This window comes from Halichoerus grypus, chromosome 10 (genome assembly GCF_964656455.1).
Source record: "Halichoerus grypus chromosome 10, mHalGry1.hap1.1, whole genome shotgun sequence".
NCBI lineage: Eukaryota > Metazoa > Chordata > Mammalia > Carnivora > Phocidae > Halichoerus > Halichoerus grypus.
In genome coordinates, this window is record NC_135721.1 from 38,552,634 (window position 1) to 38,570,076 (window position 17,443).

Sequence of the window (17,443 nt, forward strand, 5' to 3'; positions counted from 1 at the left end):
CTGATCCGAGAGTCCAGGACTGTGATTTCTCAGCACAGTCATGTCTTGGGTCCCTTCTGTTCCTGTCAGAGGACATAGGGGAGAGCACAGCCCCTGCTGCGTCCCCTTTCCTGAGCCGGCTTCCCCCCGTGGCCAGGAGGGTAGAAGCCAACGGGAAGGACCCGTGTGTGTGGGGCAGGAAGGGAGGCCTTGCTCGGGGAGAGTGACCACACTGCTCCCTCCAGACACGTGACAGGTCTGCCCTATGCTGTGCCCACGGTGGGGAGAGCGGCAGCCACAGCATACTGGGGCTTGGGTACAGAGGAATAAGCACAGCCTCTGAGGGGCACAGGAAACAGGGGCACAGTGGAATCCTGTGCCACAGGTTAAGGCATGTGTTCTTGGGGCAGTGGGCCAGTTTACGACTCGATAATTTCCACTCCTACCAGAACTGTGGGGGAGGGCTCCCCGGGAGATCACAAGGTAACCCACTGGACAAAGGAGCATGCTTGCATGGCCACCGTGGCTCGGCCCCACTCAGGCACCGAAGGTACGAAGGGGAAGGAGCAGGCCCAGAATACAGACGGGGGATGCACACAGCACACTGAAGTTAGACCTGTGTTGGGAGGCGAGGTGATGACCCCCTGCCCTTCCTGCCCGATCCATCCGTGCATTTCCTGGGCACCTCTGTTTTCCATGTGTTTCTCTCCCAGGATACACCTGCTTTGTAAGCAGATATTCCAGAGCTTGCTCATCATGTTGCCTGGAATCCCCGGGCTCCCCATCTGGTATCACATGCTCACCTCACTGGTTCTCTCTGTCAGAGCGTCCTTGGGGGGCCTCCTGGGCTGTTTAAGATGGCATGTTCTTTAGAATATGCTGTGTACTGTAAATGCTCTGGGGGCACTTGTGATTTTTTGGAAAGCACACAAGTAGGTCCAAGCCAAATCTGATGAAGAGGATAGATCAAGGTGCATAATCATGTTTTAATCAAAGTAGAATGGAGAGTGATGGTTAGGCGGGGTTCACAAACTTCACGGAAGCTGTGAGTTCTTTCAGAACCCTGAGGTGCTGGAGCCAGCCGCTGTTCTTGGATGTCCTCCCTGCCTTGCCCCTTCGTGTGTCAATATCTTACCTACTTGCTTGCTTACAACTTCGCTTCTTTTTAGTCTTTCTTTTTCGGGTTCTCACAAAAAACTACCCGCATTCCTGCAAGAACCCCTTGTGAGTCTTTGACATTTTCTATCTGAACCAGGAAGAAAACTGAGGGGTGGGTGAAGTGCTTTGTCCTGTTCCCAGCTTGGATCTTAACTTTCCTTTCTCTCCACTGTCCTTGTTCCCAAGTAGATGTACAAAATGTAAGTAGGTTCCTCCTGGGTCTTCCTGGCCCTGTCAGGGCTTTCAGTCCACAGCTCTGATAAACCACTTCTGTGAACGGTTGGCTCCTTCTTGTGTGCCCCTCCCAGTTCTCTAGGCTGTGGCTGGTTTTAATTTTGGTGAAATAACATAAAATGCACCCTCATAACTATTTTTAAGTCTGTAATTCAGTGGCATTAAGTAGTTGCATCATTACGTAATCAGCACCATCATCTGTCCACAGAGCCCTTCATCTTGCAAAGCTGAATCTCTGTCGCCATCAAACACTGACTCCCCCATTCCTCTGGTGACCACTTGCCCCTGGCAGCCACCCTGTTCTTCCTGCTGTCTCTGCATTTGACTCCTGCCTCCGATAAGTGGAATGATTATTTGCTCTTTTGTGATTGGCTTATTTTACTTGATGTAATGTCGATGTTCATCAGTGTTGTGGCATGTGTCAGAATTTTGTTCCTGTTTAAGGTTGAATAATATCCCACTGTGTGTCTGTTTCGTTCATCCATCCAACCATCGACGGACACTTGGGTTGCTTCTACCTTTTGGCTCTTGTGAATGCTGCTGCGAACATGGATGTACAAATCTCTTCAAGACCCTGCTTCCAGTTCTTTGGGGTTTAGACCCAGAAGTGGAATTGTTGAATTGTTGGCAGTTGGCAGTTCTGTTTTTCATGTTTTGAGAAGCTGCCATGCTATTTTCCACAGCGTCTATACCATTTTACATTCCCACCAACAGCACACAAGGCTTCCAATTTCTCCACCCCCTTGCCGATGCTTGTTCTTTCCTCTTTTGTTCTATATGGCAGCCATCGTGATTTGACTTAGGGAGTGTCAGATGTTGGGGCGCTTAGGTGGTCTGCACCTACATAGACTTAGGAACCACTTTAGAAGTGTCTCTCTGGCTTCTCCGAGAGAACACCAAATGGCGGATGACGCCGGTGCTGTGGGAGGGCCCGGAGGGCCGGGGGGCCCTGGAATGGGAGGCCGCAGAGCCTTCGGCAGTGGCATCCGGGACTGTGGTCGGGGCTGGGGTCAAGGCCGTGGAGCTCGTGGAGGCAAGGCCGAGGACAAGGAGTGGATCTCCGTCACCAAGCTGGGCTGCCTGGTCAAGGACATGAAGATCAAATCCCTGGAGGAGATCTATCTCTTCTCCCTGCCCATCAAGGAATCTAGATCATTGATTTCTTCCTGGGAGCATCCCTCAAGGACGAGGTTCTGAAGATCATGCCTGTGCAAAAGCAGACCCATGCTGGCCATCGGACCAGGTTCAAGGCGTTTGTTGCCATCAGAGATTACAACAGACACGTGGGCCTGGGTTTCAAGTGCTCCAAGGAGGTCGCCACTGCTGTCCGTTGGGCCATCGTCCTGGCCAAGCTTTCCATCGTCCCCGTGCGGCAAGGCTACTGGGGGAACAAGATCGGCGAGCCCCACACTGTCCCATCCCGGGTGACTGGCTGCTGGGGCCCTGTGCTGGGGCGCTTCATCCCCGCCCCCAGAGGCACGGGCATGGTCTCAGCTTCTGTGCCCAAGAAGCTACTGATGCTGGCCGGTATCGACGACTGCCACACCTCGGCCAGGGGCTGCACTGCCACCCTGGGGAACTTTGCCAAGGCTACTTTTGATGCCATCCCCGAGACCTACAGCTGTCTCACCCCTGACTTCTGGAAGGAGACGGTGTTCACTAAGTCTCCCTATCAGGAATTCACTGACCATCTTGTGAACACCCACAACAGAGTCTCTGTGCAGAGGACCTAGGCTCCAGCTGTGGCCACCACGTAGTTTTATACAAGAAAAATAAAGCGAACTAAAGCTTGTTAAAAAAGAAGTGTCCCTCTGTTGCTTGCCAATCTTACACCTTTGAGTTGACAATTGAATTGGGGGCTGTAGGAGTCTAGAAAATGCTCCTGAAAGAGGAAAGACTGGTTCTTAAAGACTGGTGGCGTGACAGTCCTGCAGATTTCTGAGTGGGGCAGCCCTGGACTACAGGGTGGGATGGGCAGTCGCCGCCTGTGCTTGAGGGCGTGCAGCTCAGGTGATGGGATCGCTGGGCCCCCACGGGTCTCCCAGCCCCACTGCCATTTTTTCTCTCCTGCCTCATTTACAAGGGGCTCTTCAGTTGCAACCACCAAAGTAGCTACAGTCAAATGTCTTAATTCCTACACCATCAAACCCCCCTTTTGGCCAACGTCCACTTAGTACGGAGGTTCTCAATTCTGCGCGTTGGGTCCACCTGGGAAGCTTTTTAAAAAACTGATTCCAGGGGACTCTCCCTGAGATTCTGATTTAATGAGCCTGGGGTGTGGCCTGCACATTGGAAGATCTCCAGGAGAGTCTAATGTGTGGCAGATTGAGAACAGGCGACTTAGAATAAGCCCTAAATTGTGCAAGTCACAGTCACTCACTTTCTTGTCTGTGGGATGACTTCGCAAGGAGTGAGTCATTGGGACCCAGTTTCCCCACTGAGATTTTAAGATCTGATCTCTGCCTTCAAAAAGTAGAAGTGTGTATGTACGTGTGTGATAAAGCTGTTATGGGGCCACAATAGAGGTCTGCAACGATAAAGTGGAGATCAAAAGACAGCCCAGTCTGCTCTGCCTGGAGTTCAGCAAAGAAAGGTGTGATGCTTCCAGGCACAGAAAGGAGGACCGCAGCTGCCCCCCAGCCCCGCACATGGAGGGGGCTGCTTGTTCAACGTGGAAGCTCCTGCCTGCGGCTGGCCTATAGGGGCGGGCGGCGGGGACACCTGACCAGTGAGCATTTCCTACAAGAAACTTCTTGAGAAGTTGCCGTGTCCACAGTGAAGCCCTTCCATGAGGTCTGCCCCTCCAGCTCTAAGCTGCATGTCCTTCCCGCTCCGTGAGCAGCAATCAGGGAGCTCCATTCGGCCCGGAACTCATTGCAGCTCGGGTTTGTTCGCAGGCCCAGGGAAAGACCAGAACCCGTTACAGGGAACAGGGCTGAGCTCCTCAGCTCACCTTGGCTGTTCAGGTGACGCCCCTTGAGTGACTCTAGGAGCCAACGGCTTTGGGCTCAGGGGCCCGGAAGGCACGTGCCAACCTAAATATCCTGACTGTGCCCCTCCTCCCCCAGCCTGCACCCACTTGACCTTGATGCCCGCTGCGCTAGGCATGCAGAGATGGAGGAAGTACACCGGCCCTGCCCTCACAGAGCTCACAGCCTAGTGCCCCAACAGACAAGCCAGCTGGAAACAGCGTCATCGTGACCTGGCCAAAGGTTGAGGAACCCACCAGGTGACATGCACCCCCACACACTACCCCACCAGTCCGGGTAGGACCGTGGCCCACCCAGCTGGCCACAGCAGGGCTTTGGGGACATGGCAGAGCGGGGAGGAAAGTGAAGGGTGTGAAATTGAGAATCAGGAGTCCAGTCATCACTACCTGTCCTCATGTGCCCACTCCCACCCCGGCTGCTCTACCTTCCCCCCCTGAACATAGGAGAGGCCACTGTGTGGGTCAAGCGCAGTGCTGCTTGCCCTAGATCTTTCCTTGCAAGTTGCGGTCAACCTTGCTCAGGAGGTTGGCTGGCCCTGCCAGAGGCTGCTTTCTGGACTGGCCACCCAGCCCTGTTGTCACTCACAGGTGACAGGATCAGACACCACAGGCCTCAGCTGGACCACAGTAGAAACTCCCTCACCCATGATTCTTGCCTAGAAACATGAAGTTCTTCAGACCTTCAACTAGGCAAACCTCAAGACTGTGGCTGAGCAGTGTGGCTGCACTTCGGGTGAGGAGCTGAGCTCTGAAATCGGACTCCTCCTCACATCGTGGGTCCTAAACTGACAGTGTGACCCTAAGAGGTTACTTGGCATCCCTGCGCCTCAGTTTCCTTGTCTGTAAAAACAGTGATTTAAATTAAGTGTTCGTATAAAATCATATACAGCTATAAATGTTTACCTATATCCCAAGCAGGTCTCAGCTGGGGGTGGTTTTGCCCCCTGGACATTTGACAATGTCTGGAGACATGTTTGGTTGTCAAGACTGGAGTGCTGGGGGGGGGTGGCGCTCAACTGTCATTGAGTGGGTAGAGGCTGGGATGCTGCTACACAGCCCGCAACACACAAGACAGCCCCCCGCAATGGAGAATGATCTGGGCCCAAATATCAGTGATAGCGAAGTTGAGAAACCCTGCCACAAACGCATGTATGGAGGGGTTAATGTTTTTTCTTTTACAAAAGGGAATCATTTACATTTTAGTCATCCTGATAGGTAAACAGTGGCATCTCATTGCTACTTTAATTTGCAATTCTCTATCAACAGTTCTTGGCTATTCTGATTTGCACTTCTAAGAATTGTCTATTTGTATCCTCTGCCCATTTTTCTATTGGTTTGTTTCTATTGACCTTCACTGTCAATTCTAAAGAACTCTTATTATAGATACAGATAACCTTTTGTCATCTGCATTAAATACTTCCCCCCGCAAATTAAATGAATGAGATAATACAGGCCAAGAGTTTGTGCAGAACCCACACCATGGTTAAGGGGGTTAGCTATGGGCCACGTGGGGCCAAGCTCACCCCTAGATTTTAGTTTGGGCAGCTGAGGCATCTTCTGAGGTCCATGGATTGAAAGGGGGGCTCACAAGAACACTACTACGCCTGTGACAGTCTCCACAGTGCCGGAGGGACCGTGGTAACAGCAGAACGTCACCGAAAGTCAAGTCCGGAGCAGAGCACACAGAGCCCTGAGCTCCTGCTTGGACCACCCTCAGCTGGAGCTCAGCGAGTGCGGACAATGGGCAACTCCCTTAGGTGCGTTAATTCGCCAGCCCCCCTGGTGACCCCATGAGGATGCTGTTGGCTCCTTTCGTGGTAACTTGTCCACGGACACAGCCAACGAGGAACAAGGATTTGAAGCCGGGCGACTGGCCCCAGAGTCTGGCTCCCAGTCTCCTCACTGTGTGCCCCGCCCCTCCACTCGGACCCTGAGAAAGGAGTTTTCATATCAGACGCTGCCTACATGGAGAATGGCAGGTAGATGTGAGGGCACCAGAGGCCACCCCAGGCCAAGGGACACTTCTCGAGTCTGTGTCCCGGAGGTCCCGATGGAACTGCTGGGGGGAGGCGATCCTAGCTGGGGAGCTGGCAGCTCATAAGAGCCGAAACTGGAACAAATAAATGACAAGCAGCCACCTTAAAGAACTAAGAACCCCACTCAAAGGCCCAAATAAACATAGAGGTAAATCTTGAAGAGTTTGAGATGTGGTGAGGGCCTGACCGATGGCACCTCACCACATGGACTCTCAGAACCTCCAGGCTGACTCTTCACTGCAGAGGAGACCAGTACCAGTTACAAGGACCTCTGTGATATTATCTCACGTGATTCCCTCAATCCTGCCATGCACGTCCCATTGGCCCCATTTCGTGGTTGAGGAAATAGATCTAGAGAATGTGAGAGCAGTGCACCAGAGTCAGATCAGATCCCGAAGCAGGCGCCCGGGGCCGGTGTCCCTCTTGGAGCTGCGCCTTTGCATGGTGCGGCCCCTGGTACTTCCATCCGGTTCTGATGGCTGAGGGGGGCACGTCTTCAATTCCATTCATCAGGCACCTTAGCGATCTTCTTGAAAATAGCAACAGGGGCCCTGAGGAATGAGACCCAGGTCAGGGAGGGGAGAGAAGGTCCACAGAGGTCTGGTGGGCGAGCCCAGGGGAGGGTGGACTGCAGGGTTCACCATGGGTCACGGGTGGGACAAAGGATGGTGGAGCATTCAAAGGCAAAATTGGACAGCTTGGCCATCTAAGGGCCGAGGGCTGGCTGCTCCCAGTGCCCACAGGACTTCTGCCCCTTCTCACTGTGCTTGCCGGCCTGCTTCCCAGCCCTGCCTCTGAAGGCCTGGCCTGGATGAGCGCCTCGGGGACGGACTCGTGGGCCTGACACAGCACTCTACCAGCTGCCCGTCCCACCGACCAGCTCCTCACCCGGCGTCCTGCTGCCTGGGGACCACCCAACCCCAGGGGAAGGCTGTCCCGGCTTTGCACAGTGCCGGGCGCTCTTACAGAGCCTGGAAGGCCACCCTGGCCCCCGGCCTGGAACGCGTTATTTTCCCTCCGCCAGCGATCTGACTCACTCTGACTCCTCCACATCTGGTCACACCACAGGCCTGGGGCCCTCGGCAGCCAACAGCCACCTGGTCAGCCCAGCCCAGGTTCTGCGCTCTAATATTAAATGTGGGACCAGGAAGGAAGGAAACCAGAAAGGGAGGGAGGGAAGGAGGGATGGAGGACTCGTGTGTCCGTGGTCCTCAAAATGAGCAGCTTTTTCTCCTCCATTTTCTAGAGCAGTGGGTCTCAAAGCGAGGTCCCAGACTCAGCGTGCCCAAGAACTGGGAGAGATGCAGATTCTCAGGCCCCACCCTAGACTTCCTGAGCCCGAAACTTGCAGGTGGGCCCGCCTCTGTGTCTCCACGAGCGCCCTGGGGCTTCTCCGTCCTGCTCCAGTTTGAGAACCACTGCCCTAGAACCGTCACCAGGGAGTGTTTTTACCTCTGCTGTCCTCCTTTTAACTATCTCAGCCCTAGGGCTCTTCTGGCCTTATTGAAATGGCCCCAGAGGCCCCTCCACCTTCCCAGACATCACCCCTGCAGTGCCCCTGTTTGACCCAGCAAGAGGCGAGCCTGGAGGGCAGCCTGGGCGGGGGTGGCGGGCCCACAGCAGGCAGCCGCAACTCTGCGTCCCTCACATCCGTGTGTTCACTGGAACCTCCCCACAATCTGCGAGGTAGGCAGGCGAATACCACCGCCTTGGTTTGATAGATGAGGGAAAGGGAGACTCAGAAGGGTTAATGGCTGTTCTCCCTCTGGAGCTTCCAGACTCCTTGGGGGCAAGATCTCTGTGCCTGCAAGACAGTTAAATAACAGGGCAGAGAGCCTTCCCCCCACAGCAGGCCCTAACTAGTACACCTTGTGGGGGTGCGGTGAGGGGGCTGGGGTTGCCTGGTGGGGCTTGGCATCTTCCTACGTGCTTCCTACGTGCTTTTGTGCAGCATTTTCTCTGGACCCCAACAAAGCCCACCAGTACCTCCGACCCATATAAAGTCCTTTATGTTAAAAATTCCTCTGGATCCAGCTGTCCCACTTCTGGATCATACACAGAAGAATTCAAAGCAGGGACTGGAAGAGGTATTTGCACACCCATGGGCATAGCAGTATTCGTCACGATACCCAAATATCCATCAGTGGGTGAAGGGATAAAAATGGGGAACATACGTACAATGGAATATTATTCAGCCACACAAGGGAATAATGTTTCAATACTACTATCACATGGATGAACATTGAAGCATTGCACTGAGATAAGCTGGACACACAAGAACAAGTTCCTAGAGTCGTCAGACTCCTAGAAACAGAAAGTAGAATGATGGCGTCCCAGCCCCTGGAAGGGAGGGAGAATGCGGAGTTAGTGTCCAATGGGGACAGTTTCAGTTTTGCAAGATGAAAAAGTTCTGGAGATGGATGGTGGCAATGGTTGCATGACAATGTGAATGTGCTTAATGCCACTGAACTGTAGACTTACAAAAATGATGAGTTTTATGTTATGTATATTTTACCATAATAAAAATTGCAATCTGTTCATGATCCCTCCTCTTCGAAAAACAAAACCCATCCTCTAGATGTTGGGACCATTTCCAAGGAAACGGCAGCATACAGACCATCCTGCAAATACCCTACACGGCCACATGCCTCCACTTGTCCACTGTGGCCTGGGAGAGAAAGCCCTGGACATTGGGTCTGCTTTCCTGGGCTCCTACTTTCTGTCCCTGTGACCTTCAGCAAGCAGCTCAGCTGATGTCAGACCCTCAGTCTCCTCATTTATAAAGAGGACTAAAAATATCTCAGGTTCTTGTGAGGGCCAAGTAGGAAACAATCTGAAAGCTTCTGGTACATAACAGGTGTTCAATCAATGGTAATTACTTATGGCGTTTCCTCCACCTGGAAAGTTCTCCCACCTTCTCTATAAAACGTTCCTCCCTCAGAGCCTAATCAGGTCAAATCCCACCTCTTTGGTGAAGCCTGTGGTAATCTGCGGTACCGTTCTCCCCTACAGCTTCTCTTCCCCGCCTGACGTTGACGTTGGTCATGGCCATCCAACTTGAATGCCTGTAAGAGCCAGTTGGTGCTTTGTCACGACATCTTTCCCTCTGGCCTGGTCACCAGCCCAGCAAAGCCCCAGCAACACACAGTGGACATATAGCATGAGTAAGAAACAAGCCTTTGTCATTTAATCCTCAGAGATTTTGAGGTTGCTTATTTCCTCGGTGTACCTCAGTTCTGAGCCACTCAAAATGTGGTTTTCCTTCTGCGGCCTCAGCATCTCTGGGACACTTGTTAGAGATGCACATTCGGGCCCCACCCCTGACCTACAAAACCAGATCCTCCATTTTCTTCTGAGGGGACCCGTGGGAAGTGCTGCGTGTGGTTTCTCTGCCACAAAGGTGCTCAGTGGCCATCATTTTCTCCTCACCCCTCCAAGGCTTCTGCAGAACACTCTGCTCGTCATCCTTCATGACTCCTCAAGAGCCTGAACTCCTCAAGATCATGAACAGATTGCAATTTTTATTATGCTAAAATATGCATAACATAAAACTTACCATTTTTGTAAGTCTACAGTTCAGTGGCATTAAGCACATTCACGTTGTCATGCAACCATTGCCACCATCCATCTCCAGAACTTTTGCGTCTTGCAAAACTTCTCCCCTTCTTCCTTACTGAAAATCCAAGTTTTGTAGGAGATTGCAATGTGCTCTGGTTAAAATATTCCGGTTCCCAGAATTCCTTGCAGCTGAGGGTAGTCACATGACCCAGCCCTATCTCTGGCTCAGAGGAAGTCCCCAGGCTGCAGAGAAACTTGTCAAAGCTGAAAGGCCCACGTGGCAAGTGAATCTAGCTTGGGGCCTTGCTCTTCCTCTTGCTTCCTGCCTGTTACTTGGACGTGGTGGTGAATTATAACAAAGCCCCAGTGGTTCACACTTCCCTATATTTACACCCTCGGGTAGTCCCCAGCCACACTGAATCTGGGCTGGCCGGTGCCTAGCTCTTACCAATAGAATGTTGGTTGAAATGGGGTTCAGCGACTTCTGCTCTGCTTGGAGCCTGAGGTCTGTCCAGGCTGAGAAGTTGCCCTCCCTCCAGGAGATCACATTCCTGTCAAAGCGAGGACCATCCATCCAACCCACCTTCTAGGCCCAGAAATGAGGGAGTCACCTCACCTCTTCCTCTTATCTGCAGCCAGGCCATTCCCCTCGAATGGCCCACATCCACCCTAGGATTGATCTATGGGGAACCCTCCTACTGATCTCCCACCTCCCCACTCTGCCCACCCCATACAAGCCTAAATGTAGCTGTCAGATCGATCTTTCTAAATGCAGATCTGAAGGTCACTCCCCAGTGCTGTTGGGGTAAGTCCCAGGGCCCTGACTTGGCCTACACCTCCATACACGATAGCCTTTAATCCCACTTCTGTCCACTCCCCTCTCTAAACACCACGGGCCCTGGGCCTACCCTGCGGCTCCCTGTTTCTTTCGCAAGCTCTGCCTGTTAACACCTCCTGCCTCTGCCCCAGGGCTGGCAGACTTCATCTTTCCTGCTGACTCCAAGTCATAGTCTGCTCGGGCTGCCATTACACAACCACAGACGGGATGGGGTTTTTTTTTTTAAGATTTTATTTATTTATTTGAGAGAGAGAGAGAGCGAGAGAGAGCACGAGCGGGGAGGAGAGGGAGAAGCAGGCTCCCCACGAGCAGGGAGCCCAACACAGCTCCATCCCAGGACCCTGGGATCACGACCTGCGCCGAAGGCAGACGCTTAACCGACTGAGCCGCCCAGGCGCCCCCAGACTGGATGGTTTAAACATCAGTTTATTTCAAGTTCTGAAGGCTGGAAGTCCAAGATCAAGATGCTGGCAAGGTAGGTTTCATTCTGAGACTTCTTTTCCTGGCTTGGGGGTGGGTGCCACCTTACCACGTGCTTACATGGTATGTGTGCCCAGAGAGAGAGAGGGCGAGCTCTCTGGGATTAAGGACCCTAATCCTATGTGATCAGGGTCCCAACCTTATGACTGCACCCATCTTCAAATGCAGCCACATTTGGAGGTTAGGGCTTTAACATATGAATTTGAGGGGACGGGGGGTGGTGCGGGGAGGTGGACACCAACATTTGGTCCATTACATTCAACTAGGAGTGGCTGCCTGGAGAACCGTGTTGATAAGAATTCTCAGGTCCTTCCCAGACTCCGTGACAAAAAGCGCTATGCTTGGGGCGCCTGGGTGGCTCAGTCATTAAGCGTCTGCCTTCGGCTCAGGTCATGATCCCAGGGTCCTGGGATCGAGTCCTGCATCGGGCTCCCTGCTTGGCGGGGAGTCTGCTTCTCCCTCTCCCACTCCCCCTGCTTGTGTTCCCTCTCTTGCTGTGTCTCTCTCTGTCAAATGAATAAAATCTTTTAAAAAAATAAAAATAAAAAATAAAAAGCGCTATGCTTGATTAGCCAGCCTTAGACTTAGAGAGATTGGGGTGACTCACATACCAGATATTTTCTTCCCCCTGTTTTATGCGCTCGTCTTTGCCAGCCCCTCTCTTGGCCCCAGCATGATCCCTGACATGTACTAGCCTCTTGACACATTTTCAGTGAATGAATCAACAAGTGAGTAATGGTATCTCAAAGCCCATTTCAGATGGACGCCTTCCCTGGAGCTTCACAGAGGGCTGGTGGCTGGAAATCTTGAAGGCGGTTGCCCATCTCTCCCTTCACCCTGGGCTGGAAATGCTGCATTTGTCTGAGCGACTCTACACAGATGCCTGGACTCCGGTCTCTCAGGATCACAGATGGCTCTTCAGACACTGTCCCCTTGAGCCCACTGAGACCTTTGTCCTTCCCACTGCCCTGCCACCCCTGAATATCCCTCCCCGCCTCACCCCACTGCTGCCACCCCTGCCCTCTGGCTCTTGTCACTTTGAGAAGCAAATTGGTTCTGTGGCCTCCAGGCCTGGTAGCAAGGGAGAGCCTGGCCTGCCTTCTGATGGGAGGTAGGGGTTGGGGGGCTCACGTTAACTGGTGCTGTGAGCAGGAAGGTTGAGAGAGGGCATGGGTGTGTGTGTGTGATGGGGAAAGAGGTGCCGCCGTTAAAGAGGAAATGTACTCGAGTCTCAAATGCTCCTGTTAAAGCGCAGCTCACGGGGCACCTGGGTGGCTCAGTCGTTAAGCGTCTGCCTTCGGCTCAGGTCATGGTCCCAGGGTCCTGGGATCGAGCCCCACATCGGGCTCCCTGCTCAGTGGGAGGCCCGCTTCTCCCTCTCCCACTCCCCCTGCTTGTGTTCCCTCTCTCGCTATGTCTCTGTCTGTCAAATAAATAAATAAAATCTTTAAAAAAATAAAAAAAGATAAAGCGCAGCTCACGAAAATGTGAGGGTGCGTCTGAATGTATATGCCTGGGCCTGCTTCTCCCCTGTCAGTCGCCCCTGTCCCCACGCTCGGCCCCACTGCCTCTGCCGGCCGGCCGTGCGCCCCGTGGCCGAGCCCCCTGCAGACTGCTGCAGATGGCCCCCTGCCCCGCCCCTCCTGCTCTGGGCCTGCTGGGGCCTCTCCCCGCTGGGCACTAGTGCGCAGCCGGCGGGCCAGCTGTGTGTTGGGAGGGCCAGCGGCGGGGAGCCTGTCTGGTTGGCTCAGGGGGGACAGGTGAGCTGGCCTGGGGCCGCGTGGGTGGGTTTCGGCGGGTGCATCCCCGTTTGCCTACAGTGGAGGGCGGGAGCAGGGGCCAGAGGGAAGGAGGCCAGACGGGGAGGGGTGTCCGGCCTACACAGGCCAGCAGAGTTGGCAGAACGGGGCGAGGGCTTCCTGCAGCTGGTTCACTTGGGGTCCTGTCTCCTCCCCCATGGACACAGTCTCACGTGGTGCCTGCTGGGAGAGGAGGAGCAGAGCCCAGCTCCACTCGGGGCCCAGCATTCAACCAGGCCTCGGCCCCACGGAGTTTCCCATGGTTGGATAGAGAGCCTGTGGTCCTTGCCCAGGACCCTGGCAGGCCTTCCCAGGAGAACCACCGGGAGGGCACCGGCCTTGTCCTCCTGTCGAGCCCTGGGAGGGAGTCACAGAGAGGTGAGGGCATCCCTGGCACCGTCTGGGCTCTGCGGAAAGTGGCCTCCCTGCCGAGGGCCCGGTGTCCTCCGAAGTACCCTGGGGCTGTGGCCAGTCTACACTCAAACTCACCCCGTGACCAGCGCTAGTTCCATGAGAAGGATCCTAGGGGGTTCACTCTCTACGAGGTGCCTGCTCCCCAACACCGTTGTTGGATGTTTATTACTCGGTAATTTTTATTGAATCTTTTCACTTCGCTTCTGCCTGTTAGGTGCAGTCGGCAGTGGGCTCCCTGCATGGTCTCTCTGTCTGACCTGATTCATATTGTAGTCCCCACTCTCCGCCCTCCTTTGGCCCCACTAACTTTCCTGGGCCTAGAGTACCAACCTCCTCCTGACCTCTAGGTCTGGCCGGTGTGGTTTCCTTCTCCCCAGCTCTTCACCTGGTGATAATCTCATTCTTCAGGTCTTAGCATAAAATGCTCTCTTCCAGGGAAAGCCTTCCAGAGCTTTGACAGTGAGCTGTGGAACAGCCTAGATGAGAGAGACCAAAGCCAGGCATGTCTGTCAGAGGCTAAAACCTCATGGTCAAAGCCCAAAGGGAGATGTGCATAAGCCAAACTGGAAAAGGAAAGGGAAAGATTCTGGTGACCAATCCAGTGAATTTGGGAGTGAAAAATGCAGAGAAGTTGACAATTCAAAAATACCCTCTGTTCACAACCTGTATGATGCTCAGTTTTAGGTATCTGTGTCCTAGGAAAGAGAGAGGCTGTAACTGAATGGGTAGCAAATTTCTAACTCTTTTATGTGGGTCATATTCTCCCAGGAAAATGGAGAGTTTCTTACAAAAGGTGTATTTCTTCTCATTGCACATGTATTACTTTTTACTTCTAGCAGAATTCTGGCTATCTTAGTTCTGGATATCTTATTTATAATGTTTATATCTCAAAGAGCTTCTAGCTCTTCATCTGCTTTCTGCAGGAGCCAGAGTGGCAGGTGGGGCAAGGAGACAAAGCTTCTTCCCCCTCGGTCTTATTGTATCATGAGTCCCAGCAGGAGAGAGATGGCAATTCAGTGTTTCCCTGACCGGTCTGTGACTGGAAAGAATATAATGAATGGACAATTGATAAAGACGTGGGGACGATGGAAGGCAAGCAGCAGGGGATGATGCGGCACCTCCAGGATCCAACCCTGAAGAGCCATCAGCTCAGTGAGCTTGAAGACACAAGGAGAGGAAGTGATTCGAGAACCCAGCGGGGACTGTAGCTGAAGGGAGGGTTGCTGTGGCCTCATACAGGAACCAGCCACACCACTGCCTGCCCGTCCCCCACAGGCCCTGGAACAATGCACGCCCTGTGGCTCTTTCCTCCTGCCCTCCTGTTTCCTGCTGGTGTCCACTGTGGGCTCAGGTGTGACCAGCACCAGAAGGCGAAGAAGCTCCATGGACATAGTTTATCCACCTCAGCCTCCAGGGACAGGGCAAGGTGGACAAGGAAGAGGAGCAGATCCGGAGGGACAAACACGCTAGTACTGATACACAGAACAAAGCAACACACTAGAATTTGGCCATGATTGACTGAGCACTAACTGTGGACCTAGCATGAGGAAATGATGTCAGGCTAAGGCAGGGCTTTGAGTAGAGGGGAAAGCAAAAGCGGGTCCTCAGGGACAGGAGACTGGCGCCCAGACCCAGAGGGAAGCAGGCACCCGGGCAGGCAGAGCAAGAGAGAGACTGCAAATCCCCTTTCGGGTTCCTGGTTCCAGTTCTCTGGAGAGGCCTGGTGGCCTGTTTTTGTTAAAGTCCCTTGATTCTACACAATTTCTCCTTTACATAAGACAGCTTGAAGAAATTTCCTTTTTTTCTTTTTAAGATTTTATTTATTCATTTATCAGAGAGAGAGAGAGCACAAGCAGGGGGAGTGGCAGGCAGAGGCAGAGGGAGAAGCAGGCTCCCCGCTGAGCAGGGAGCCCGATGCGGGGCTCAATCCCAGGACCCCGGGATCATGACCTGAGCCGAAGGCAGACACTTAATGACTGAGCCACACAGGGGCCCCGGAAGTTACAATTTCTTACAAAGAACTTTGGGTATAATTCATTTGAAACAAAAGCACTCGAGCACACTTCATTTCATCCACATAACAACCCCCATTTAAAGCTGAGACTACTGAGGGTCCCAGTAAGGTTAGATCATCTTCACTGAGGGAGCTGGGACTCACACTTGGGTTGGCCTGACTCCACACTTCGGAATTTTCTAGGACTCTACCAGCTGGCAGAGCTGGCCGAAAGCAATTCCCAAAACCAGAAGGGCACTCCACCTTGACCAAGGTCCCCCTGTGGGGAAGCTGGCCTCACTGTCTCAGCTGAAGCTCGTTGGGGTTCTGCTGAGGAGCTGGCAGGCGTGGCCACCCAGCGCCTAAATGTTTGACAGGGTCAAGAAAGGGACCAGCCCTGGACTTGCTGAACTACAGCCAAGTTTTTTGTTTGTTTGTTTGTTTCAAGAACTCCTAGGAAAGCAATGCATTTGCAAATGCTGGAATTCCTTAGATAAATACCAAGGACGGGGTTGACTGCACATGGGAGGACCCCCCTCGCCCCCGCCCCACAGCCACATCCCCAAGTATCCAGTACCCCAGCCCCAGAGGTAGACTGAGTTGTTAGAGGAGGAGCGCCTGCTCACCTCGGGCCCCTCCAGAAGCCCAGGCTGGGGCTCTCAGGCCCCCCCATCTCATCCCATCCGCAGGCTCACACACACCCTGTCAGCTTCCCCACCTCAGAGCAGGAAGGTGAGGTGAGGTAATGTCTCCACTAACCCACAGTGGCTAGGAGATGAAAAGAATCTCAGAAATGCTGTGTTTAATTTAAAGCAGACCCAGCCCGCCTTAGCCAGGCTGCAATTTCACTCAGAATAACCAGTTTGTTTTTCTTGGACATTCCAGGAACTAACTGGTCACCCCCTGCTAAGTCCCAACAGGAATGTTAGGGGGGCCCCTTGCTGGGGGCACATGCTGCCTGCAGTTCTGCCCTTTTGCTGCCTTTGGGTCTCTCTGGGGACAGGGGGGCTCCTGCTTCAGAGGGGACTGCTCTCCCTTTGCCCCCTATGGCTCCTTTATCCCCTGCACCTAATGTGGTACCCAAAATTCCAGGGGTAAAATGTTGTCATACAGATAATAATAGCAACATGCTCTATCGTCTGTCACCGTGATCTGTTTATCAAGTGCTCTCTATGTGCTCTGCGAAATACTTCTAGTTACTATCTTGTCAAGTCCTTACAATATCCCGGTAAGGTGTATAGAAATTTCTATTGCTCTCTTTTTATAGATGGTGAAGCTGAAGCTAGGGGAGTTTATATAACTTGTCCCAAGTCACCCAGCTGGGATTGGAACACCCCCCCCACCCCAAGCTCTGGGTCCAAAGCCCAGGCTTCTCTCAGCCGCCCATCCAGATTAGTCCCTCCCTCCGGGAGCCTAAGGAGCTTTAGGTATTTTGCTTGAAGGCGGGTGCCCTTGTTGGCCATACTGGTGTCTCTGCAGGGAGTGCTCTGGGGACACTGGGGTGACTGCTGGTGGGAGGCAGTGCTGTAATCATAAGCCCTTCCTTCTAGTTGTTGACACCCCCACTTTGCTTTGGGTTGAGTTGCAGGCTTCCAGTCCCGGTGAATTTTGCTGCCCCGGGGGATCTGTTGGACTCCTGACCTGTGACTATCAAGTCTGGGCTCAGAAAAGGGCAAAGCAGCCTCTGTGGTGCAGAGGCAGCCTCCCGGGCTCTGCGCCGGGCCTGTGACCTCGGCAGCCCTTCCCTGCCCCAGCCTCAGCTCCTGCTCGCTGCAATGGTAAATGGAGGCGGGGAGGGGCACCCGGGTCAGATTCATCTGCCCCTTCTGTCCCTCTCATGCTCCGATGTTGCTTGGCATCAGATTTGTGCAGCTAGCCCTTGGCTCCGGGAGACTGTGTGAGGGAGGTGGCAGGAGGAGGGATACTGGAGAGCAGCTTGGCTTCCAGGGAAGCTTCCAAGACTTG

The 17,443-nt window shown here is 53.4% G+C and overlaps 1 pseudogene; it reads left to right on the forward strand.

Annotated features, from left to right (window-relative positions):
- The first annotated feature begins 111 nt into the window (after window positions 1–111).
- LOC118525444 (small ribosomal subunit protein uS5 pseudogene) lies at window positions 112–5,256 on the forward strand (annotated as a pseudogene).
- The last annotated feature ends 12,187 nt before the right edge of the window (window positions 5,257–17,443 follow it).